The sequence below is a fragment of the Hyperoodon ampullatus genome (genome assembly GCF_949752795.1).
Source record: "Hyperoodon ampullatus genome assembly, chromosome: 7".
Classification (NCBI taxonomy): Eukaryota; Metazoa; Chordata; class Mammalia; order Artiodactyla; family Ziphiidae; genus Hyperoodon; species Hyperoodon ampullatus.
The window spans coordinates 79,879,550-79,905,800 of record NC_136920.1 but is presented as its reverse complement, the minus strand read 5'-3'; the positions used below and the strand labels follow the sequence as shown (position 1 = coordinate 79,905,800).

Sequence of the window (26,251 nt, the reverse complement as noted above, 5' to 3'; positions counted from 1 at the left end):
ATAAATCAGAAACAAATGAAAGATAATAAAGTCCATACATTAAAAAAAAAAAAAAAGAGCATGGGTTCGGGTCACATTGCAACTTCCCACTTACTTATAGCTGTGCAATTCTGGGCAACTCACATAATGTCTCCTCAGACTGTTCATCTATAAAATGGGGATGGTAAGAGTTCCCTACCTCAGAGCGTTGCTGTAATCCATAAACACGGTTAAGTGCCTTGGTAAATGTTTGAGGCTCTCTGGTTATTATGAATTAAAATATGTCAATGGCTTCTGGCCGTGTGATTCATATAATAGTTTGATGTTTAACCAAATGGTAAAACTATTCCATTTATTATTCCCATCTCTTTTTAACCCTTAGCCTGCTTTGTTGTTTATGTTTTCTCCCACCACAGAGTGCTAGTTCCAGGAGAGTAAAGGCTTTATTTTGTTCACTGCTGAAAGCAACAGCACCCAGAAAAGTACTGTACATATGAAGCCCTCAGTATACACTAGCTGAGTGAATGGTGCAAAGTGTTACAAGGAAAAGTACACCAAAACTTTCATTATAATAAAAAAGTATAGATAAAAAAATCTTTCTCTAATGGCTTCCAGTCAAGTAACTGAAAACACCATATGCTATAATAAAAACATAAGTAATTTATTAAAATTTGAAGGCAAAAACATAATTTTAAAAGATTTAGACCTATGTTAGGCATGATAGAGTATGGATGCTTTCTTGAAATTCACAATCAGATCCAAGAGTATCATTTTCAGACTGTTCTAGTAGACTGAGTTTACTTTTAGTTGTCTTTGATGAAACAGTCACTATTCTACTCTCTTTCTTAACAGAAATGTGTTTTTTCGAAGACTCACTTTTAATTGGTTTATTAACCAAAGAATTATTTTGCCCAATTCCTTTGCTTTTCTGCTTTACAGGTGAGTCAGAGCAGGAATGCAGGTCCTTCCCAGGTTGTTTCTTAGCAGAGTAGTTTTTGGTCTATTCACCTGCTTTGCTCATTTTCTCTGAAGAAGACCTGCTATTTCTAGATAATTCCTCTTCTTTTCTTTGACTTCCAGTTCCAGAAATGACGTCTGCTGAAGGAGAACATGTTCTAGCAATGAAATCTTCAAAAGACTCCTGCCGCTGCTCTGTGACTGGGACCCCCAGGTTGTCTTTGGAAGTTTCTAAGGCCTCCTGAGTAGACGCTGGGACACGGAAGGAGTCGAGAGGCAAAGGAATCCTAGCATCACCTGTAATTTTCGGAAAGTGGAGGGGAAGACAAAAGACAAGACAAAAATTCAGTGATGAACAAAGCCAACCATTAAAAAGTAGAGTTCAAAACTTCAATGTTACTCTGTAATCTTATTATTAACACAGTCAATTGATTAATCAGAAGATTTCAGAGCCAGTTTTTTTTTGTAATTATATCTTGCCAAGTGATTCTCAGCTTAACCTAGCTATAACCAAGGCTATGTCCGCTACGTTTTCAGACTTTGGTGATTGGGGTAGTTATTACCCATTTCCTTTCCCTCACTAAAAATAAAACCCTATTCTGTAAGATAATTAATTTCTTTTCTATCCTCCAGGCACATGTAAACCGTATATAGTTTGTGACCAGACTGTGTTCTCAAGCTGTCAGTTCCCAAGACCACTCTGAGATTGGCTGATGGGGGCTCCAAGTAAGGCTAGAGGAAAAGCTGACAGGTTTTCCCCTCCCATTCCTATAACCAGGTGATTCACTCTAATATGTTACCTATTAGCTATGTCTGGATTACTTATTTTAAAAATTATATCAGTATGTGTACCTTCATTAGTGTTCCTTCATTATAAGCTGACTGCATACAAATAGAAACCTAGATAAAATATGAACAGAATAGACATTTATACAATTTAAAATCTGGAATATTTTCTCTAATGTCTTCTTTCTTCATCAAGGATAGTTTGCTTTAACTCATAAATTTTCTAAAGAACTTCCAGTCTCCTTATTTACAAAAGTACAGTATCATGAAATGGGCACACATTTACTAATCTCAGATTTGGAAAGGACTCCAGAGTCTTCTAGCTCCCGAGCATGTGAACTATTAGAGACTGATCATTATTGTTTTCTCCCTGACTTGGTCATTTCCTTTTTGCTAATCACTCTTAGAATCATTAAGTGCTGTTCTGTCCATTTACTTGGCTATTTTGCATTTGTTATGGGGCACCCTGTTTTGATTCTGATTTTCCTTCTTCAAGTGCCTTCTTTTCTTCTTTAGGTGGACTACTAACAGTAGAATTCATCGGGGGACGACCTAGTAAATGAAAATCTGACTGATCTATACCAGCCATTGTGGCCAACTGCCCAAGCCTAGACGAGAGGAGGAAAGGAGAAAAGACAAAGGTTATTATAATCACAGAAGAGAAGTTTAGATTTCCCCAGACCTACAATCATGAAATACTACTAAAATCTTTTTTTTTTTTTTTTTTTTGGGGGGGTACGCGGGCCTCTCACTCCTGTGGCCTCTCCCGTTGCGGAGCACAGGCTCCGGCCGCGCAGGCTCAGAGGCCATGGCTCACGGGCCCAGCCGCTCCGCGCCATGCGGGATCCTCCCAGACCGGGGCACGAACCCGTATCCCCTGCATCGGCAGGCAGACTCTCAACCACCCCGCCACCAGGGAAGCCCTACTTCTAAAATCTTAAAAGCCAACATCCTACTCCAGACTACAAGCCTCTCTCTCCCCCAAATCCTCAGCCCTTTCCAGATTCATCCTCTAGGAGACATCCCACTGTCTCACTAGCAGCTTCAATATGTACCATGAACCCTGTCCATTGCCTGTCACACCTCCATTCCCACACTTTTTTTTTTTTCCTGACCTTTTTTTTTTTTTTTATTAGTTTCTGCTTTATAACAAAGTGAATCAGTCATACATATACATCTGTTCCCACATCCCTTCCCTCATGCATCTCCCTCCCTCCCACCCTCCCCATCCCACCCCTCCAGGCGGTCACAAAGCACCGAGCTGATCTCCCTGTCCCACACTTCTTTACCATCTTTCCTCCAGTTTCCAAGAATGTGTTTGTTCCTTCCTTCCCAACACCAACACCAATTCATTCACTGACAAAACACCACTCCATCAACTATCAATCTCCACTTCCCTCTTTCAGCAAAATTGCTCCCGGTTGAGAACCACTGACCTATATCTCCCCTGCAGATTAATAATCATTTTTATGTCTAAGGCAAAGATAACTTTAATTCAAACTTATCAAACAAGCAAAAGAAGTGAAAGATAGGAAAATTCTTATGCATTCCCGAATATTTTCAATGAAAACTGCCTTTAATTTAGTCTTTACAAAACAACTATACCTACTAATTACTCTGTCTACAGGTTACTCTTTTATAATGGGCTCCCCACTCTACCAAAGCAGGCTTCCCTATTTGCATTTCTTAAAAAATTTAATTCCTCATTTTAAAACGTCAACGATATTACCTATAATTACACTAAATTTGGCTAAATATGGCCACGTAAGTGATGAATATTGCTCCAGTTCCTCAGCAAACTACCATTAGAGTCGCAAAGAGAAGAATGCCATGAAGAGAAATGAACTAACCCAGCATCTTTAAGGAGAACCAGGAAAGCATGGAACTTCTGAAAAGAATTCTCAGTGCTGCCCAAAACACCTTCATCATCCAGGATCATGCTTGTCAGTCAATGAGTGGGCATGAAGGGCTTCAGACAAAGAGAAAGTTGTGTTTCTTAACTGGGCATTTTCATGTTCCAGCTATACAAGAAGACTGAAAACGTCTGACATGATTTTTTCTCATTGTCATCAAAAGTAGTCTTGCCTTGGGCTTCCCTGGTGGCGCAGTGGTTGTGAGTCCGCCTGCCAATGCAGGGGACACGGGTTCGTGCCCCAGTCCGGGAAGATCCCACATGCTGCGTAGCGGCTGGGCCCGTGAGCCATGGCTGCTGAGCCTGTGCGTCCGGAGCCTGTGCTCCGCAACGGGAGAGGCCACAACATTGAGAGGCTCACATACCGCACAAAAAACCCAAAAAAACAAAAAACAAAAAGTAGTCTTGCCTAGTTTCAAGGAACAAAACTAAAACACTCAAAATGTAATTAATTTATAATTAGTGTAACCCTCCACCAGTAAAGACAGAGACCATATCACATAATAACCAAAACCCACAGGCACCCAACAAAGTTTCCTATATAACACTTAGGTGGTATATAAATAAACCGAAGTTACCGTTTTATTAATGATCTTTCACAAAAGATCACATTTCTAACTGGTTCAATTCATAATGGAGCCTCATTCCACATTAGAAAATGACCTGCTTTAAGTTTCCCTTAAATTAGAAAGTGAATTATAGAATCTGATTTGAACAAAACATATTACAACTCTGCTGAATGTTAAGAATTAACTTTAGTGAGTAAAATATCTAATGCTTACGTTTAAAAGTCCTAAATCATACCCAACCCAATTTATTAAATGTACGATCACCAATATTTTCTTTGGCTTCTTGAACATATTCACCCCCGTGCACTCTTCCCCTTCCGCTCGTCATCTACACACTTAAAACCCCCTGTAAGCTCAACTCTTGTATTTCTCAGAAAGGCCGTTAATGTTCATGATGCCCCTTTTGCCTTACATGAGCAGGTGCTCAACATTTATTGAATGAGTGTCTGCCAATCCAATGGATGCACTTTCAAAAATTCCTCCCTACACTCACCCTGTGATAAATTATATTTAGATAGAACTTTTTAGATTATGCCCTGCTTTCATGCACATTACCTAATGTAATTCTCATAGTATATATTTTTATCTTTCATTACATTCTTAGAAGTTTTCCAATACCTTAAATTTATTTAAATGATTCACTTTCCTAATTCATTGCCAGGAGAGTCTCATCATGTCTTTTATGTTACTGTATATACAATACATGCACAGAAAGTGCCTTCTTGAATCAAAGAATCATGAACAGGAAATAAGCTAATGTCATATAAAAGCACACACACACATACACAAAACCAGATTTTCACATCTTTAAAAACATGCTTTCTGGAATATAGATCATATGATCACTAAATACCAGTAAATGCAAAAGTCCATATGATACAACCAATTTGCAACATATTACAGTTTTAAAGCTTACAAAATATGTGTATATGGCTTAAAATCAAATCAAAATAAAACCAAAACACTCTCAAAAGCAGATGAAACGTGTTTACCTCACTGACTCGTCTATCAGCCTTCAGTCTTATTACTCTTTCCTCCTTTAACTGCTTTAGGCACTCCTCCAGGGTTTCCTAAACAAACAGAGTCAATATTATAAGTAATTCATAGTATAATATCCAAAAGCCTTTCCAGCTATTGGTCTCATCAGGACTTAGGGGCAGAGCCAGAAGTGAACTCAGATTTTAGTCTGCTACTGGTCATAGCATACCATGCCAGTGAAATGAATGATCAAAATCTATCAAATTTGCAAAGATTTATTTAAATTCCACTCTTTCCAACATAAATTTGTGGCAGCCCACCATAAAAGGCATATGCACATAACATAGTAAGTCAGAAATAAGAAGTTACGACCAAGAAAGAAAAATTCTATTTTTATTTGTGGGTCTCTTTATAGCAGGAAGTCCTATTAACGAACCTGCTTAGCATACCTGAATTGCATAATTGCAGATTCAAAAGCATGTTTTAAAAAAGTAATCACTTTTAAAGCAATTTACAGTCAAGCACTGTTCCTGGAGTTCCCTGGGTACTAAATAATCGAATCATCAAAACCCTAAGAGGGGGCTTCCCTACTGGCACAGTGGTTAAGAATCCGCCTGCCAGTGCAGGGGACACGGGTTCGAGCCCTAGTCCAGGAAGAACCCACATGCCACAGAGCAACTAAGCCTGTGCGTCACGACTACTGAGCCTACGCTCTAGAACCCACGTGCCACAACTACTGAAGCCTGCGCGCCTAGAGCCTGTGCTCCGCAATAAGAGAAGCCACCGCACCGCAACGAAGAGTAGCCCCCCGCTCGACGCAACTGGAGAAAGCTGGCGAGCAGCAATGAAGACCCAATGCAGCCAAAAATAAAATTATAAAACAAAATCCCTACGAGGAAAGAACGATCACTAACTCCATGTCATTTTACAGATGAGGGAAACAGAGGCAGAGAAGTAGAGTAAGTAGAGCAGCACAGCCAAGGTCACACCACTAAGTAGCAGAGCCACACTGTGGACTCAGGAAGCTGGCTGCCATTCCTGCTCACGGAGGTGGCAGTTTTCCCTTCACCAAGGTCACTGAAATAAAATGAACACTGATAAGCTATCTCACGAGTTTTAGGAACTAAGACGCTTCAGTCCTTGAAGTGGGGACACTGCTTGCAATAGGCAGAATTCTGACAGAGCCCCCAAGACTACCACTTACTGAAGTACACAAACCTTCCACTTATCCAATCAAACTCTAAATGTACGTGCTGTAGTGAAGGGATTTTGCACATGGAATTAAGGTTCAAAATCAGTTGATCTTTTAAGATAGGGAGATTATTTTAGGTGGATGTGGCCTACTCAGGCACCCCATGAAAAGGACCTGAACTCTTCCTGAATTGAAGTACAAAACGGACAAGAGGGAGACTCTCCATTGCTGGCTCTGAAGAAGTCCAATGCTGCGGCAGGGAAGGCAAGCGAGAGGCCTCTAGGAGCTGCAACTCTCCCCTGACTGACAGCCAGCAAGGAAATGGGGACCTCTGTCCTGCAACTGCAGAATCTGAATTATGCCAACAAGCCGGAAGAAGCCTGTAGGCATTCTTTCCCAGAGCCTCTGGACGCTAACACAGCCAGACTGACATCTTGATTTCAGCTCTGTGGCCCACACAAACTATGGTGAACATCCAACGTTTGGGGCTCAATATCTTACACTTAAATTTCACGTGCTTTAACACTCTCAGGAGGGAACCCACATGTGCCCGTGTGTATCTGAGCAGGAAGCCCAGTCACGCTGTGCCTGGAATTCTGACCTACAGAACTCTGAGCTAGTCAAATAGGTATTGTTTTCAGTCAGTAAGAGTGTAGTAAAAGAATTAATACTCTACTCAACCTCCAGGTTCGTGAACAAAATAAATGATTGTCATTGTTTTAGGCCACTGTTTTGGGGTGGTTTCTTATGCAGTGATAAACAATCATAATACCTATACTTATGAAAACAGTAAGGTATATTTATACATGTTAACTGCTTTGAACAATCACTTAAAGAATGAGGAACTCTATTACCTGCCATCATTGGGAGAGGAGCTGGTATCACTTTCTGGACAGTAGCTTTTGGTACCTAACAACGATCCTACATCAGGAGTTTACCCTAAGGAAATCAAAGATGTGGGCAAAGATTTATCTACCAACATGATGTCATAAGATTGTTGATAACCAAACCCTAGAAGAAAGCTAAGAGCCTCCGAATTGGGACTGGTGTAAATAAAAACAGCTCATCGTCTGAAGGAATGCGCTATGAAGCCACTAAGAATGACAAGAGGTCTCAACCAGAGTTCATGAATGGGCTTCAGGAGTGCTACATTCAAAATGTATCTGTGCGTTTTTCCTGGGAGATGATGCATAAGCTTAATCAAATTCTCTGATGTAGAAGAGTAGTTAGTGACATGGCAAAATATTTCGGATACATTTTTAAGACAAAAGAGCAGATAAGGTGTGTGTACATGCAGAGGTGGCTTTTATTTCCTTCAAGAAGTTGCTCATTGTTTTCAAACATTTGCTCAATGAACATATATTTTTATATTCAGAACATGTTTAAAAAATTGAGAGTCTAAGAACTTCAAATTCTTTAATGTTTCATTACTAAAGCCAGTCAAGTTTTCAATGGGGAAAAAGGGAAAAAAATAGCAGAATTCCTCTACTTTTAATATAATGGTTTAATCAATCTTCTAAAACTGATTTCAAAGAAATTCTAAACAAATAAACAAAAAAACAAAAAACCTTCAGCACGGTCAGAGGAAAGTAGACTAAAATTCCTGACTGGTTCTAAATAGCACATCAAAGTGCAATTACATGCAACAGTTTCTCCCTCTAATGGAGGGAATTAGAACACAGTGTTCAATTTTTGTGAAAAAGTGTACCCTCCTCCTACAAAGTATTCAGAATTCATGTCCCTTACATGGAAATATGGAACCAAAAAAGTTAGAAAGTAAACTTGCTTGATATTCTATTACTTAAGTAAGACTAATGATAAGGCTTTGGAATAATTTTCCTTCCTGCCATCTGCTCTCCATTCCTCCCTTCTGTACACCAGCTAGGGTGATTTTTCTGGGACAAAGCTCCCATCATATTGGATATCAAATTTTATGTTCAACTTTTCTCCATTTAACATTGAAATCAATCATTTCTCATATAATCAGGGGATTCATAACCTTGATTTTTTTGTGTGGGCTACAAAATATTCCACTGAGTGGGTTTACTGGTTAACCATTTTACACATCTAAATTCTTTCCAACTTTTCAATACTATCAGACAAAATAACCGTTTTTATGCATGAAGGCTTTTTTCCATATTGAGAATAACATTCTTACAATAAATCCATAAACATGAGTTTGAGATCAAAGCAAATGAACATTTTTAAGGCTCTGAGGTACCTATCTCCAGGCTTCTTTCCAAAAGATTTCTGAGATTTTACACTGCCATCAGCGATGTATCACTTGGTATATAACCTCTACTATAACTGTTGGCTTACTTCCTCACTTAGAGTGCAAGTTATTTGAAGATAGGGGGTGTATTTTATTAAGTGTTTATCCCCAGCACCTGTGCCTAGCACAACGTAGACGGTCAATAAATAATTGCTTAATAAGGAAAATCCCTGCCACACACGTACATATAAGATGTACGTGTGTGAAAGACAGACTGTGTGTTTTTCTCTAACTGGATAGATGAAAACTTGTCATCTTCTTTAATGTGCAATTTTTTTGCTTATAATTAGTCATTACATTTCTCTTTTAGATTATATTGTAAATATTCAGATTCTCTGAGGCAAATGGGCCTGGCACTACCCATTAGCTACATAACCTTGGACAAGTTCTATAACTCTAGCCCTCAACTTCCTCATCTATAAAATGGAGATAAGCTCCCATATTACAGAGCTCTTGTGAGAATTACATGAGTTAAAATTAGAAGAGTGCTTGGTACATAGAATATGTGCAATTAATGCTGAATGAATGAACATGCGAATGCAAACAGTAGTGAAGGGCTTAAAATGAAACGGTCTCATCCCACTCCCACATCCAGCACTCAAGAAGCGACTGATTCTTTACGCAGTTTTTAATTGTAAAATACGATATGTGTACTGAGAAGTGCACAGAACAAAACTGTCAATGTGACAAATAAAAAGAGAATACTTACATAAGCACTACTCGAATCTGTCAGCATCGCAAAAAACCCCCATATCCTTTTCTCATCACAAGCTCCTTCCCTCTTCCCGGTTAAACACCAACCTCACTTCTTGACAGTCATTTCCTTTAACCTGCATGCATCCCTAACAAAAGAGTTTAGTTGTGTCAACATCTAACTTTATGTACAGGATCATAGTATATGAAGTCTTTTCTATCTTATTTCTTTCTCTCAACATTGGTTTAAAAAATTCATCCACATTGCTGCCTGTAGCTCTAGTTCATTCAATTTTATTGCTGGATAGTTTTCCCACTGTACAAATACACATCATTTATTTAATTTTTGACTCTTAATGGACATTTGGTTTGTTTTCAGTTTGTGCTAATGCAAATCATGGACAGGAATCCTGCTGTACCCATTATTCTGGTGTATTTACATAGGGCAGGGGTGAGGGCTGCTGGCTCACAGGCTATTTATATACCTTCAGTTGATGGAGAGGGCTAAATGCTTTCCAAAGTAGTTGTGTCGGTTTATACTCCAGTATAAACAGGGTAGAAAATTCCCACAGTACTTCAGGTCTACAATACCTGATACTACCAGACTTTTTATTTATGTATTTGTCAATCTGATTGACATGTAGTTTCCTTGGTTTTGACTCACTTTTCACTTATTACTTAATGAAGTCGTACACTTTTCTGTGTTTACTGGCTGTATGGATTTCCTTTTTTATGAGGTTTACGTCAAATATTGTTATTTTTTATTATTTTATTATTATTATTTACTTTTGGCTGTATTGGGTCTTCGTTGCTGCGTGCAGGTTTTCGCTAGTTGCGGCGAGCGGGGGCTACTCTTCATTGCGGTGGCTTCTCTTGTTATGAAGCACAGGATCTAGGCGCGCAGGCTTCAGTAGTTGTGGCACATGGGCTCAGTAGTTGTGGCTCATGGGCTCTAGAGCACAGGCTCCGTAGTTCTGGTGCACGGGCTTTGCTGCTCCGTGGCATGTGGGATCTTCCCGGACCAGGGCTCGAACCCGTGTCCCCTGCCTTGGGAGGCAGTTTCTTAACCACTGCGCCATCAGGGAGGTCCAACTATTGTTATTTTGAATTCTTCTCCATGTCCAAGTAATACTCTTCCATGACTATTTTCTCACTAAATTGGAGGCGTTATCTGTTCACTTTCTAACTTACTAATAAGTAAGGGTTTAGTTCCTCTACACTCTTTCCTATGTCCACACTGCTCAGTAAAGTTATGTCATCATGAGTTATCCACTGTTCATGATCTCTTTGACTTGGAGTGATATACTTAAAAACCTACATTGTTGATCAACTAGAAACTCTCTCAACGTCACGCTTTGTAAAATGAGGACATTCATACCATCTTCCCTTTTTTCTACCTCCTGTCTACCTTCCAAACCTAGCTGTTACGTTGTCAAAGTTGAAATTTATATTCTGTTCTATGTGCAGTTAAGTCTTCTGTTATTTGAGAGTCAGTACGGAGTAAGGTTTAAGAGAACAGGCAGAGAGCCTAAACTCAGAGCCTCGATCCAACCTTAAATTAGGTACAGCCTGGGCAAGTTCCTTCCCTGTCTTAGCTTCCTGTTCTCAAAAGTGGGAATGATATTAGCACCAACCTCATAAGGCTATTCAGAGGATTAAATGAGTTAATATATGCAAAAACACTTAGAGCCTAATATATACTAAGTACATACTAGTACACAATACATTTCAGTACATACCAAGTTAATACTAGTACATACTAAGTATAGTTTACTTTAGTTATTTGTGATTACATGCACGTTGACAATAAAAGCTGCAAACCAAGACAGTATTGCTATTATTACAATGAAATGAATATTGCCCACTGCAGATGTACTGTGTCTCTGTGTATAGACTACACCTCGTTCCATACTGTGCCAGTGTCACTGCCCTCGTGCAGGGTGACCACATACCCCAAGCCGCCTTGGGCTGTTCCAGTTTATACCTGTTGTCCTGATGTTACAGCATTAGAGTGCCTCCTTACACTATTGAAGTGTAAGGAGTTTGGACAAGTTCTGGTTTGGACAACCAATTAGATAGGTGGTCATTACCCCTGTGTGTCACTGAAAAGGGGGACATCTATAGTGTCAAGTTGAAGTGGATTCTTCCCTTCCTCACCAATACTAGGTTAAAAATCAACCATAGTTTAGTGTGCTTCAGGTTTATGTCCGTATAGCCTTTTCTCCTCTGGAGTTCAAGTTCCTTCTCCTCTTCCTCTCCCTCCTCCCTTCCAACAGTGCCTAACACCTAGTAAGTACAATATGCCTCAAGGTGTTTCTAAGCTCTCAATCACACAATCAATAGAAGCCTCTCCACTCTAGACTAGCTGCAATCTGCACTGAATCCCCTATTACCTTCCTTCTTGGTTTATTGCCTCATTTGGCTGGATTATGTCTATAAATAGCTTAAGGTGTAGCACAGGAGGTCAATTTTTCAAATTTCTTTGGGTACAAAATACCTTCTTCAGCCTCCACGTATGACTGATAGTTTGGCTGGATACAAACCCCTAGGGTGAAAATTATGTGCCTGAAAAACTTTGGAGGTATCTCTCTAATGCCTTCCAGGATCCATGGTGCTCATGACAAGTATGATAAAGTCAGGTTTTAACCTTTGTTTTTAGGTGACCAGTATTTTTCTCTCTGGAATGGATGTATCCTCTCAGTATTTTATTCTATTTTAATTTATTTTCTCAGTATTTTAAAGTTTCACAATGAAGGGTGCCTAGGTATGAGTCTATTCTTGCTCATCTTGCATAACTATTTTCAATCTGAGGCCTGATGTCTACTTTCAGCTGTGGGGAATTTTGTTGCCCTTTGACAGCTTCCCTCCATTTTTTTTCTGGGTCTGGAGTTTCTAATACTAACATGTGGGATCTCCCAGATGCAGCCTCTCTAACATATTTCTATCACATTTTCCATTGTGTCCTTCTTTTTTATATACTGAGAAATTTTTTAAATTCCTACTGAATTTATTTCAGCAACCATATTTGCATTTCCAGGAGACCCCTCTTGCTTTCTGACCATTCTCCTTTTCATTAATACCCTAGTCTTATTTTATAGTTGCTAGCTCTTTTTCAACCTCTCTCAGGATACTAATTAGGGTTTTTTCTTAAATTATTCTGTTCCCTAAATTGTCCCTGGTCCTACTAGGATATGTTTGCACTCTTTCCCCCTCTCTCATGTTGTAAGCTTTACTCAACTAACAGGCAAATGACAGTTATTTTCTATTTAAGAATGAGCGCAGAAAGCTCCATGAAGTCAAAGATTGATTGGCTTCTTATGCAGGAAGAAGCGGGGAGTAACTGTAACAGGATCTCCCCCAAACACAGTTTTCTAGGGTGTAAAAACTCATACTAGCTGCCCCAGTTCTCGCCAGTTTCACTGTTTTCAAAATGAAATCATCTTATTTCAGGAGCGTGAGGGCGGGGCTGGGAGTCCACTCCTGCAAACACAACCCTTCAATGAGCTCCCCTATCTCAGTCACACTTTTAACTAACTCCACCCTCTCTCCTACATGCACACCTGAGCATGGGGCTGCGTTTTCAGGTGGGGTCAGAATCCTCCTCAGTTGCACGTGGTCCCTGTGCATATTCTAGGTGATGCTTTTCCTCTGTTCTACCGCTTCAGTTTCACACTCTTCCACCTGTCTTATGTCTTTCAAAACTATGTTGAAATCTCTTGATTGTTGTGGGCATATGTACTTAAACACTTTGATACCATCATTGTAGTGTCTTGTCAAAACAGAGAAGAGCTAAAAGGGTTCTCATTGCATTCTGAATCTGCTATTCTGTGGTCCCAGTGTTTAAACTTCTTGGACTTCCCCAGTGTCTATTACTGCTTTTACAAATACAATCTCGTGGTCTATTCGTGAAGGAAATGAATACACCACATCTAAAATAACAAGGAATGCGGGTTAGATGCTCTAGGGTCTTGTCATACTCTGCCATTTACTAATAAACCACTTACGTTCTACAAATTGTAGGTGCTCATTTATAAAACGAAAGGGAGTAACTCTACATGAACTATAGATTTCTCCTACTCTAACATTTCATAATTTTCTAAGTTCTTTTCTTAAAATTTCTCTATATTATCATTAATTTTAATTAAAAAATAAAAATCTAACTTTCTCTTTTGAAAATCAAAGAGTAATTCCCGTAGTCCTACAATAATGGGATAATTAGTTCTGAAACCTGTCAAGTGTCATGTTTCATATGAAGAGAAAGTCATATTAAATAATTTTAAAAAATTAAACATGGACTTTGTAGCACAAAGACAAGGTCCCCCCCAAATGGTGTTCCTTTATTTACTAGAAATGTTCAGCTCTGCATTAAAGTTGAAATAAAATAAATATATTAATTTTGAGGTACAAAAATTTCTTATAAAAATCAATTTTTCTTTTCTGTCCATACAAACAAAAGTATGGAATGACATTAGAGGTCAGGTTTATTTGGTAATAGAATGTAGCTTCTTGATATTTTTGATTTTAGGAAAGGAGAATATCAACATCAAAACTTTTTTCAACTTTACTTTTATTTAAAATGAGGCCATATTTTCCTCTTATAAAAAGAGAGCTCAACTAGAACTGTCAATTTTCTCATCTGTAAAACAAGAGCACTGAATCAGCTGACTGTATTCATTCAGAACTCAATTTCCTTATCTTATGATCACTAAGGTTCTCCCTAAATCTAATATACTAAGGTTCTAAGCAAAGGAAAATATATTACTAACGACATGTTTTGATTTTAGTTTCTTAGAGTTCAAATGTCCACCATTCACCTTGGTCTAAGCTTAAGGAACCATTCAAGGGGATACATGCAGATGGGAGGAGAAAACAGAACCCTCACACAAGCTGTGCTGTGTTGCAATCAGCCTTCCGTTTGAAAAATAATCTTCTCTATAGCTTTAAAGTGATAACTTTGTACCTGCAATGCTTCTTGTTTCAAACGGATTTTCTCTGGCTCCTCCTGAACACGTTCTGAGGAATCATCGACCTCTTCGATTTCTGAGGAGGAAGGACTCTCTACTGTCACAGTCACAGGAAATTCTGATGGACCTGAGTGTCACAAGAAGAAGATACGAAATCACAGAGTTGTTAAACTAAAGTGCAAAGAGAGAAGACAAGATTGTATAAAAGACAACACAAGCCAGATACCAAATATCCAAATATTAGAGGACACTTAACAAAAGTGATCTGAGGTATCATTATTTATAAATGTCTCTCACTGCTCTTTAGTGTAAAATAGGCAATGACTAAGTAAAAGTACAGTAACTTATTTTTGCTATGTTACTGTACAGACCTCTGTTGTACGTGGTTAGGATTAGTAATGGGAATTGCCCATATTATTTTATTAAGTTTCTTTCACAGAAGCCAAGTGAAGATCCAAGGTAAACATTTTTTCTCAGATCAACTTTATACTGCAAATGAAAAATTTATTCTTCACCATCAGACAAAAACAGTCTGGAAGAAAATGTAGTTTTTCAGAGGAAAATACATCAGTAAAGGGACTGATGAATAATCAGAAAGTCAACATATCTAAGCTGTGAATAATAGACATTAGAATTTAAAAAAATAAATCACATACACATACACAACTAAAACTGACCCATCAAAAATTTCATCTTCTCACCACCCTTAAGCCAAAACTAGGGCAACAATTCTCCCAGCAAGCTTCACTGCCACTGCAATGTTGTTCAATAGGACATTTCCAAACATTTAAAAACTGACCTTGCCACAACCCCATAAAAGTCTACAGATCATAAAGAACTGTGCTGGGATTATATAACCACGCAGAAGACAAGTCACTAGGACATCATTTTGACAACAAGCAGCAAACCCTGCAGCATAGGAAAACCCTAACAGGAGAACGAGGTGCACACCCCTCTCTCTGGGAATGCAAGGCCAGGACTGACACCCAAGATGCTCTTCTCTCAACCTCAGTAGTGGTGCCTTTCACAGAGCAACTATGCAGTCTCCCAAGACCACTGGGAAGGAGAATCTGATACTGACAGTATTAGCTTGCCATGAGGCCATAAGCGAGGGAATGTGTGTGGCCTTGGTGAGAGAGCAGAGGTTTGGGAGATGTTGCTTTATATTGGCTTTCAGATCAGGAATTTGTACATATAGCCCGCAAACAACGTTTCTTGAAAACATGTGAACATTCTTGAGTATGACAGCTCCATGTGAGGGGTCAGAAATGGCAGTCAAGTTCGTTTCACTGGGTAACAGCTGATTTGCGGACTGGAAAACAGGATTCCTTGTTTACAGACATAACCACAAGGCTGCCCGTTGTGTGCCAAATCCACACAACTACACAGTTGCATTGGGAGAGCGACCAAACATGTTTTACATGGATTTATTTCAGAGAGGGAAATGCTTCATGTAAGGCTCTGTCAGTTTAAAAAGCAAGAAGAATGACCATCCACCTTTCCCAATTCAAGCCCTATATATCATAAATATGATAGCTACACACCACCAACTGATTACATACATCACGAGCTTTGATGAATGGAAAGCCCCTAAAAAGATATCAACAAAACGAAGTTAGATCTTCATGTAAATACATCACCAGTTAAACCCAGTTAATACAACTATTTAGTAGTATGAACAGTATCCATACAGAATTGTGTATAAAAATAAATAAGCTCAAAACAAGGACCTGGAGGGCTCTGCTACGGAGAAAACACAACAGAATTCAGCCTACTGGCTTGGTAATAACTCTCTGAACTGCTGAGAGGCCCCTTCAGCTCCTATGTTCAGGATGGTTGAGATTTCAGTCTCTCTTCTTTAAATGGTGATGTTAATCATTCTCTAATTCACCCCCCTGTGTGACGAGGATGGACCTGCGATTAAGTGTCTCAGGAAGAAGATAGGAAACCACAGAGCTGTGAAACTCAAGTGCAAACACTGGGGATTCAACACTATAGTTTATGCAACAGCAATTCACATCACCATTTGCAAAAAAGTAGTCGGTTGTCCAGTGGGGATTAGAAACATCCATTTAACATGAGCAACTGAACAGATATTTTACACAGTAACTACTTCAAGTGCTATTTAAAATCAATTCTCTTTGTTTTCTTAAGCAATTGTTAATCCCCAATTTCGTGATTACTACCAAGTAAGTCACCTGAAGATCATCTAGAGCCATCTATTTCATTTAGCAAGCCTAAAGCTATAATTCAACCATTTTATTTACTGTTCTGTGACAAAAATTACTATGAACAGCTATCCCCTGGATAAGAAATCAGGTAATGCTAGTTTGACTCACTAAATCTGATTTACTGAGTTAATAAGTCAGTTGATTTAGAATAGGTCTCATGCATATTTTTCATCCATTCTGCATTAAACTATTTCCCATGCCTAAAATGTCTTTTTTCCCATTCGTACGTATCCAAATTCCTACTTCTGTGCTGTAGGGCTTCGCTCAACTACACCTGCCTTTAATCAAACTTTTCTCACATGCACAATTGGTGATCATTTTAGTCTCCTCAAGACTCCCACGGAGTTACCTCTGTTGTGACACTTGAGAAACAACTTGAAACTCCCAATTACTTTTAATTGTTCTTCCTTAGAGGGCTCATTAGGCAGAAGCCATGTGTGAGTTACCTTTTTTCCTCTACACAAAGCACCAGAGACCACCCACATAATACAAGTTCCAAAATAAAGAACTCTAAATGACTGAAAAAGACAGGGAATGCAAACAGGTTACCTGTTGCTTTTTGCACTTTCTGCAGGACACAATGGCCGGAAACCAGACACTCCAGGTGGTAGCGGTTCAGGAGGGTAACATCCTTTACCAGCAGAGTGTTTCCTTCCATTACTTACAGGCTTCTTTGCGGCCAAGACTACGTTTGACAAAGCATGAAAACAAGGAATCAAGATGCACCAAAGGTCTACACAGCAACTGTCACACGTGCACACGTCGAAAGGAATCAAAAAGGCACTTGACAATGATGCCAAGCCCATTAAAAAGAGGATCGGTTTTGTACAAAGGTTTTACATAAGCCAGCATTTTTAAAAAATATAAGTTCTCTACGGTAACAAGTTATTTTAACTAAAACAAAAGTATTGAGATGTGCAGAAATGCAAAAATAAAGTTTAAAAAAAAATCCCAAAGTATGATACATTTTATGTATCATGCAGAAACACTCAAGTTTCCTGAATCTTAGACCACCTTTGGCATTTCTGAATCTCAAGGACACAGAAACACAGATACACCCATGACTTCTGCCAGACAGAATCTTCAGTAGACCAAAAGTTAAATTGAAGATGAATTTTTCTATGTAAAAACAATACAAGTTCTAAGGCTGCAAGTTGATGGGGGGTAGGTGAGTCAATTTCACCCTCCTATAAGCCTGTCAACCCTCACTGCTCCTTTGATTTCATATAGAAAACACACAAAAAAACAAATGAAACCCACTGGATGAAAGAGTGAAATGTGGAGACCCACCCTATATTTCAGTAGTAAAGAGGCAAGTATCTTTATATGAAACACTTGGTTGCAGAAACTAGACCTACGTGTTAATATTTTACTTAGAACAAGCCATATATTAAAATTCACATTTAAATATTTAATTTGAATTTACTGAAAACAAACATCATAGGTTAAAATGGTTATATTTATCCTTCAAAGCTACTATATTTTATGTTATTTTATTTATTTTAATAGATCCCGATTGGAGTATAATTGCTTCACAATTCTGTGTTAGTTTCTGTTACACAACAAAGCGAACCAGCCACATGCATACACATGTCCCCACATCCCACCCTCTTGAGCCTCCCTCCCACCCTCCCTATCCCACCCCTCTAGGTCATCGCAAAGCACCAAGCTGATCTCCCTGTGCTATGCTGCTGCTTTCTACTATATTTTAGCAGCATTAGGATGCAGGGTAAAATGGAGTGTATGCGGTAATACAGGACAAATATTTCATAGAGTGTAGCTTATTGATAATCACCACACGATCCTCTGTGATTTACATCCCTCTTAAAAATATATAGGAGCTCAGTTCATTTTGTGCTATTTTATTGTGTTTTTTAACTTAATTGCCATCAAAAAAATGTTTGTATGCATATGGTTTGTATGTGTATACCCTTCTTTTACTTTCAGAAACGAATGCAAATACATTTGTATTAAAATTTTTTTAAATTGCACTTTTCTTGTTAGGAGATTAAAAAATTTCTAATAAAAGTTCCCATCTTTTATTAGGCATACATAAGTACAATATAAATGTGACACAATTCACACCATTATTTCACCCCTATACTCACCTGGATCTAGTATAACCAGATACTGATTTGGCTTACCTCTATGTCTCCAAATAACTGAGGCAAATACAAAAAAAAAGCCCAAGAAATAAAATTACTCTTAAAAGAGTTCAATGAGCTTGTATACTTCAGTTACATTTCCACTTTGTTTAATCATGCTAACTAAAAAAAAATGTTTAACTGTTCTCATTCCATGATGCCCTATTATTCTGTACTAATTTTACAGAATTCCTAATATGTTTTACATATACATGTTTTATTTATATATCTTTCCATTTCTAATATCATAGCAAAAGTCAATGTAGCTATTTTAAGAATGCTTTACATATGATATAAATTTTTAATAATAATATCTAATTAGTGTGATATCACAAATCTTAACTTCTTTGAATGTACTATTTGATTATTAAAATATCACTCTCTTGAAATAACAATTGGTAGACGATCATAAGCTTTTTTTTGACTTCATAAACACTCTTAACAACTTATTTAATACACTATTGTCCAAGCAAGTTGATGAATAGAGAATCAAAAACATACAATTTGAAGTAGAAAAAAAAAAGCTGTATTTATGAAGATGTTTACAATAGTTTATTTGAGGTTATTTCCAATTTCTCACCAATTTAAAAAATTGACCTACTCAATGAAACCTTGTGAATGCAATGTTAAAAAGTATAACTATGAATCACAGAATTTAAATTTAGTATGAAAAGAATGGCAAATTATATCGAAGCTATGTGGAATTATGTTTATAGACAGCAGGAAGAGAAAATTAAAATGTAAATATTGCTTGATAGGATAATGGGATTAGAGGTGGTCTTTTAAATTTTTCATTTTTATGCTAATACAATACCTTTATAAAACCCAAAAATCTTCAAACAACACATTTTTTAAAAATTGTGGTAAACGACACAAAACAGAAAATTTATAATTTTAACCATTTTAAAGTGGACCGTTCAGTGATATGAAGTCAACAAAGTTTTAAAACTTTCAGAGGGCCCCTGAATAAAAGATGTGCTGTCCACTGGTGATTTTAATGTATCTGGTATATAACTAAAGTCACCACAAAACTCTTTCCGGGAAATTGGCAGATCATAAACATAAAAAATTTATTTTGCTTTTTATTAAACCTTATTGTTTTGCTGTTTCAAAATTCAAATTTACTCACAAGAAAGAGTCAGTTTCATATTAGATTTGGTTTCACAAATGCTGCTCCTGCTATTCATTCTTATCACCAAAAAAAAAAGACTATTTGTGGCTAACGATAATATGTTACAGAAAATAAAAAGTTAAAAGGTTTTCAGTCTGCATATCTGGGAACCTAAATTAAAGCATCACACAACATTTTCAAAAACAGAAAAGCCATTTGATTTGACTAAAATCTTAGTTTTAAGATGGCAGAAAGTACCTTGATAATTTTCTTTTAAGAAAGAAAGAAAACCAAGCCATTAAAGAGAAATTCTTCCGAGAGAACTGAAGCATGTTATATACCTCTGACTTGGCACTCCTTCCATCTGGAGAACTTTTTTGGTAACTGTTTTCATCACAGAATGATCTAAAGTAAAATGAATTGAAATTACAGTAATTATTTTCCAATGAGTGGCTATTTCCATTTAAAACCAAAAGCCAACTAATTACTGCTTTTCCCATACATTTAAATATGAAATCTACATTATATAATTATACACTTATTTCCCCCTTTGTGTATTCTAATTTCTTCCTCAGAAACCTAAGATGCCATCTTGCAGACTGCCCACACTGGCTACTACTTTGGCAGCAGCAAAGGTCAACTTTAAACATTTTTGCATCTAAAGTGGCTTTGGATACCTTTGGATACAAAGTACAGTCTGAGCACCGTCCAGACGCTTAGATACCTAAAGAGCATCTAAGATATCAAACCAGGGCATCCAAGATAACAAACCAAGTCCTGATATTCCCTCAAAAGCTGCTCCTCCCATCAGCCCCCTTCTTCTAAGTGATACTACCCAGTTGCACACATAATCATCAACGACTTGTCTCCTTGGTACTATTTCCTTCATACCTCACATCTGTCTGCAGGTCTTGATAGCTACACCCTCAAAACACAACCTGAATTCAACCACTTTTCACTTGCTGCAAACTTCCAACCTAACCAAGGCCATAAACATCTCTTATTTGGAGCACTGTGATAGTCTCCTAACTGGTCTCCCTGTTCCTCTTCTTTTTTTTTTTTTTTTTTTTTTTGCGGTACACGGGCCTCTCACTGTTGTGGCCTCTCCCGTTGCGGAGCACAGGCTCCGGACGTGCAGGCTCAGCGGCCATGGCTCACGGGCCCAGTCGCTCCGCGGCATGTGGGATCTTCCCGGACCGGGGCACGAACCCGCGTCCCCTGCATCGGCAGGCGGATTCTCAACCACTGCGCCACCAGGGAAGCCCCCTGTTCCTCTTCTTGATCCTCCCAAGTCCCTTCTCTATACCAGGTCACCTTATTCAGATACGATTTGGATCATGCCTTGTTCCAGTTCAAACCCCTCTACTCATTTAGAATAATCCACATCTTTACTCTGGCCTTCAAGACTTTACAAGAGCAGACCCCTGGCTAGCTCCTTGACCTCATGTCATACCACACTCTTCTTCACTCGGTACTCTGCCCAGATTGGCCTCCTTGCTTTTCCTTAAATACTCTACCCACCTACATGCCTACATACTCATTGCCTCCTTGTCCTGGAATGTGCTTACTCCACATCTTCCATGGCTTGCTCCTCTCTTCATTCAGGTCTCCGTTCAAATGCCCCTTCTCCAGTGAAGCTGTCCCCTAACAAACCTATCCAATGGAGTCCTACCTGCTCTCCCTCACTCTCCTTACATTAAGATAGTTTTGCACTTCCTACTCTCTAAAATTATATTACTTCTCTGTTTACTCATTTCTATCGGATCTCCTTCACTAGAATGTAAGCTCCATGAGGGCAAGACTTTTGTCTGTCTGGTTCACTGCTTTATCCCTAGTCCCTAAACCCGTATCTGGCACACAGAAGATGATTACAAAATTACTTGTGAATCTGACAAATGAATAAAGTACTCCTGGCAAGAATTCAGAGGTTGCACAGGAAAGAAATAATGCTCTTGGTGGAAGCAGGCTTAGTATCTAGGTTCACCTCTATTCAGAGTAGAGATAAGAAAAATTTACAAGTATAATTCACTTTAATTAGTACATTAGCTGCTAAAAACATAAGGGAAGTGCAACACTAGAAAAGTACAGTTGAAGCTTGAACAACATGGGCTTGAACCTCACGGGTCCACTGACACACGCATATTTTTCAGTACATATGTACTATCGTCCTACATGATCCAAGGTTGGTTGAATCCACAGATGTGGAACCACTGACTATAAACTTATACCCAGATCTTCAACTGCGTAGGGGTCGACACCCCTAACCCCACGTTGTTCAAGGGCCAACTGGATATGATGAGGAAAGTTAAACACATTAAGTTTTAAAAAACTGTCAATACCTGAACAAATTCTTTTTGTTTTGCTATGTGTTCATCAATTTAAAAAAAGTGACCACATACCAACAAGCAGATTTTTTCTTATATCCAGAATGAGCAGAGTTCTGTTGGTTTCAAGGGCCTTTAGTAAAGCCTTTGCTCCTTCACTGGTGAGGCCGCACTGCTGCAGGTCAAGTGCTTTCGATGAAACACAAAAGGTCACTTGCTAACTCTACAGATTTAACATATAGACAACTCTCATTTTCTCACGTGTGGAAGAGTCCTGCACAAGACAAGTCATGGCAGGTTTGTAATTTGGGGTATGGAAAAAAACAGAAACATATACGCACACACATAATGCATAATCCAATTTAAAAACCTCTTCTTGGATGTGCAATGATAACCCTGGCTTTAGTACCAATAAATCATACAACATATTTTACAATTACAAAACTGGAGAATAACTGTATATAACCTATGAGCAAAAAGCATCACAAAATGAATCTCAGTTCATAATTAGCAAGGGTGGCAGGGGCATGTAAACCTCACAAGCAATACCTGGTGGAGCTCAGAAATGCACTGCATTCTTTTGATCATGATCTTCAGCTCCAAATCACACTTGAAACTAGTTCAAAGGGGAAAACAAAATAGAAGAAATGTAATAACTGTTAGTTTTAGAGGAAAAAAAGACAAGTCTAAGAGGATACAAATAATAAAAACTTTCAACAATGTGTGAATAGAGAATACATACTAAAAACCTATCATGAAAGTATGATGGTCAAGAACCCTCACAATAAAAGGTCAGGCAAAAACCAGAAAAACTGATCATGAATTCTAGTAGTTCTGGGGCTGAACAACCTACTCACTTAAATCAAAGGGATCATCACTAAAGCACAGGTATTAAAAAATATTACATGAAAGGAAACTATCATGAGTCTTTCGTTTAAGTGTTGTGTGGACCATCACATTAAAATAACTGGAGTCTTTCAACACCCCCATGACACACAGAAATAGCAAGTCAGACATACGGATCTGACAGGATATGATACAACCCTTACAAACTCTCACTACAGAAGAATGGACACAGGGTATAATTAACCGAATAGCCAAATTAATACAAACAGCCAGTAAACCGCACCAGTCAATCAAATGAATACAAAATAAAACAAAATGTGGTTATTCTCCTATCAGATCAAGCCAAGATTCTGTAAGAAAAGCCTTTAAATAATGTCTATACACTTTGGATCCAACAACTCTCTTTCTAAGAATTTAACCAAAAGAAATAGTCAGAGATATAGGTAAGGATATATATCAGAGTACTATTTGTAACTGAAAAACTGGACAAAGCTTATATACAAGAATGGATAAGCTATGTGCACTGTGGCATATTCATATAATGGAATACTGAACAATCACAAAAAATGATGTAGGAGATGCAAATTTACTGACTTGCTAAAATGCTCATACTAAATTAATTGAAAAAAGTTATAAAATTTGGAGTAATCCCACTTGCACAGAAAATGGAGAGGTACTCATTTTTGTAGTTTTACATTTTTTTACAAGTGCTACAGGCCAGTGTTTGTGAGAGGCAGGCTTCACGTCTACTGTTGGGGTGGACTACAAATTGGCATACCCTTTCTGGGTGGCAATTTGGCCATGTGTATCAAATGTCTTAAAAATATGTCACACTTAGTCATTCCACTTGTAGTACCTTATTCTACAGAAGTAATCCCAATGGACACAGAGATGTATATACAACGTATTCACATCGTTTCTGACAGGGAAAAGCAAACTGTCTAAATAGAATTGCAAAGAATTGATTAAACTATGGGACATCAATACGACGTAATACTACATGATACATCATTAAGTGAAAAAAGCAGGAATGTGAAATAGCAAGTATACTACAATTCTATTTTTGTAATCCCTAAGTGTACATATATATTTGTAGAAAAAAAAAGACTGAAAGTATATACACCAAAATGAACAGTGATTATATCTGGGTATTAAAATTATAGGTAATTGTTCTCTTGTTACTCTGTATTTTCTATAAAGGATATATGCAACTCTTAGAGAAAGTTTAAAAGCAAAATAAAAGCTATCAGTAAAATGAGGCTTTAAAAAATCCTATCACAATAGTATCATGCCAAAAGCTAAGCATATTAAAAATTCAATATTTTCAATTTTAGAATTTCCCTCTAAGCCATAAATCCTCACTAAGAGATTCTGCCAAAGCACTTGCACCCAGGTCACCAATGAGCGTGTTGCAGTTCAGAGTGATGCGCCTCAAACCAGCCATGCAGTCAAGATCACGTCTCCTGGAATGAAGACTCTCAGCCCAGGTTTCTTCATGCCTTCTGGTAGTCTGATACTTCAAAGATTTAATGGGATGAAATTAAGATGCTTGAATAAGGAAACAGGGTGTGCCTGAGTATGGCTTATTATGTCAGAGATTTACACACACACACAGATCAAGCATATATGCCAGGAGCATCAACCTGAGAAATTCAACAGTCACTTCTGGTTTAAGAGTCCAGTGACCCAGATTCTGCTCGGTCAGTGATTAGATTCTAGCCACTGCATTTCCTGTTTCTGAACACTTACGTAAAGTCGGACAACTCAATTACAGTCTATGAATTATTTTCCTTATCTTCTAAGTCAGGGAATTGGTTCTAAATTCTATCTTTGCTGAGGCCCTATATTTCATCATCCTGTCCTCCAATGGCCTCCAAACACCTGACTGGGCAAACCATAAGAAAACTTTTTAATATGCATCTTATTTATTTATTTATTTATTTATTTATTTATTTATTTATTTTGCGGTATGCGGGCCTCTCACTGCCGTGGCCTCTCCCGTTGCAGAGCACAGGCCCCGGACGCGCAGGCTCAGCGGCCACGGCTCACGGGCCCAGCCACTCCGCGGCACGTGGGATCCTCCCGGACCGGAGCACGAACCCGTGCCCCCCGCATCGGCAGGCGGACTCCCAACCACTGCACCACCAGGGAAGCCCGCATCTTATTTATTAACAAATTATATACACAAAGTTCCATACATATAATTTATGTACATGATAAACTACACAGATTTTTTAAAATAATACAAAGGTAAAAATGTTCTAATATTTTCTTTTCCTAATTCCTAAGGCATTATTTTATTTTACTTATTTTTTTATAAAGATTTATTTATTTGTTTGTTTGTTTGTTTGGCTGTGCCGGGTCTTTAGTTGCAGCATGCCGGATCTTTTAGTTGTGGCATGTGGGCTCTTAGTTATGGCAGGCACGTGGGATCTAGTTCCTTGAGCAGGGATCGAACCCAAGCCCCCTACATTGGGAGCACATAGTGTTAACTGCTGGACCGCCAGGGAAGTCTCAAGCATTATTTAAAAAACTATATTTACAAAATGTATCTCACATGCTACCTAGGGTGTGCACACAAGCTTTAGAGGCCTGGACTCTGCAGAGCCAGTTTGATGTGCCTTGGGAAAATAATGGTTTGACATTTAAGCAAAAGTACTGTCTTGAAGACATTCAATTCTTTATATTCATAAAGTAAATTTTGGTAACAGGGAACACTGACTGTAAATGAAAAAAGTCTTATTACATTCCTGAAAAAGTAAAAGACTCAAAGTGCCTTTGTTACTCTAAAAGGAAAATCATTCGTGTCATTTTTCTATTAACAATAACTTATTAAAGCTCTAAGCAGAAACAACAGCAATCACTTACACAGTGCTTAGTATGTGCCAGGCACTATTTATACAAATAAGTGCATTTAAACCTCATAATGAGGCATAGAGGTTAAGTGATTTGCCCATGGTCACTAGCTATGAAATGGGAGAAAGGGAATTTGAACCTAGGCCATTTGGCTTCCGCACCCAAGTTCCTGACTGTTTTCTACCTCAGGGGTCAATGGACTTGCCCTGTATAGGCTCAAGGAAGTTTTCAATTTTTAAAATCTAAATGTAAACATTTCCAGATCTGTGGGCTATACAGTTTCTGTTGCAACTACTCTGCCCCACTGGTGTAGGGTGAAAGGAGCCATGACTACCATGTAAGCAATGGGTGCGACTATGTTCCAGAAAAACTTCCTTTACAAAGCCAGGCGACGGGCTGGATCTGGCCCACCAGCCAGAGTTTACCTATCCCTGATC

General features: G+C 38.3%; 1 pseudogene across 1 annotated transcript in view; it reads right to left on the bottom strand.

The window, feature by feature from the left end:
• Positions 1–616: 616 nt before the first annotated feature.
• LOC307055636 (centrosomal protein of 78 kDa-like) overlaps positions 617–26,251 on the bottom strand; it is a 359,743-nt pseudogene continuing 334,108 nt past the window's right edge. Inside the window, exons 6-15 of the transcript in view lie at positions 24,300–24,474; positions 22,188–22,301; positions 20,080–20,193; positions 17,083–17,277; positions 15,843–15,892; positions 14,299–14,429; positions 5,196–5,273; positions 3,573–3,743; positions 2,159–2,330; positions 617–1,249 (exon numbers count right to left, since the gene is read on the bottom strand). The product of the transcript in view is annotated as a centrosomal protein of 78 kDa-like (transcript). The remainder of the gene's footprint in view (positions 1,250–2,158; positions 2,331–3,572; positions 3,744–5,195; positions 5,274–14,298; positions 14,430–15,842; positions 15,893–17,082; positions 17,278–20,079; positions 20,194–22,187; positions 22,302–24,299; positions 24,475–26,251) is intronic.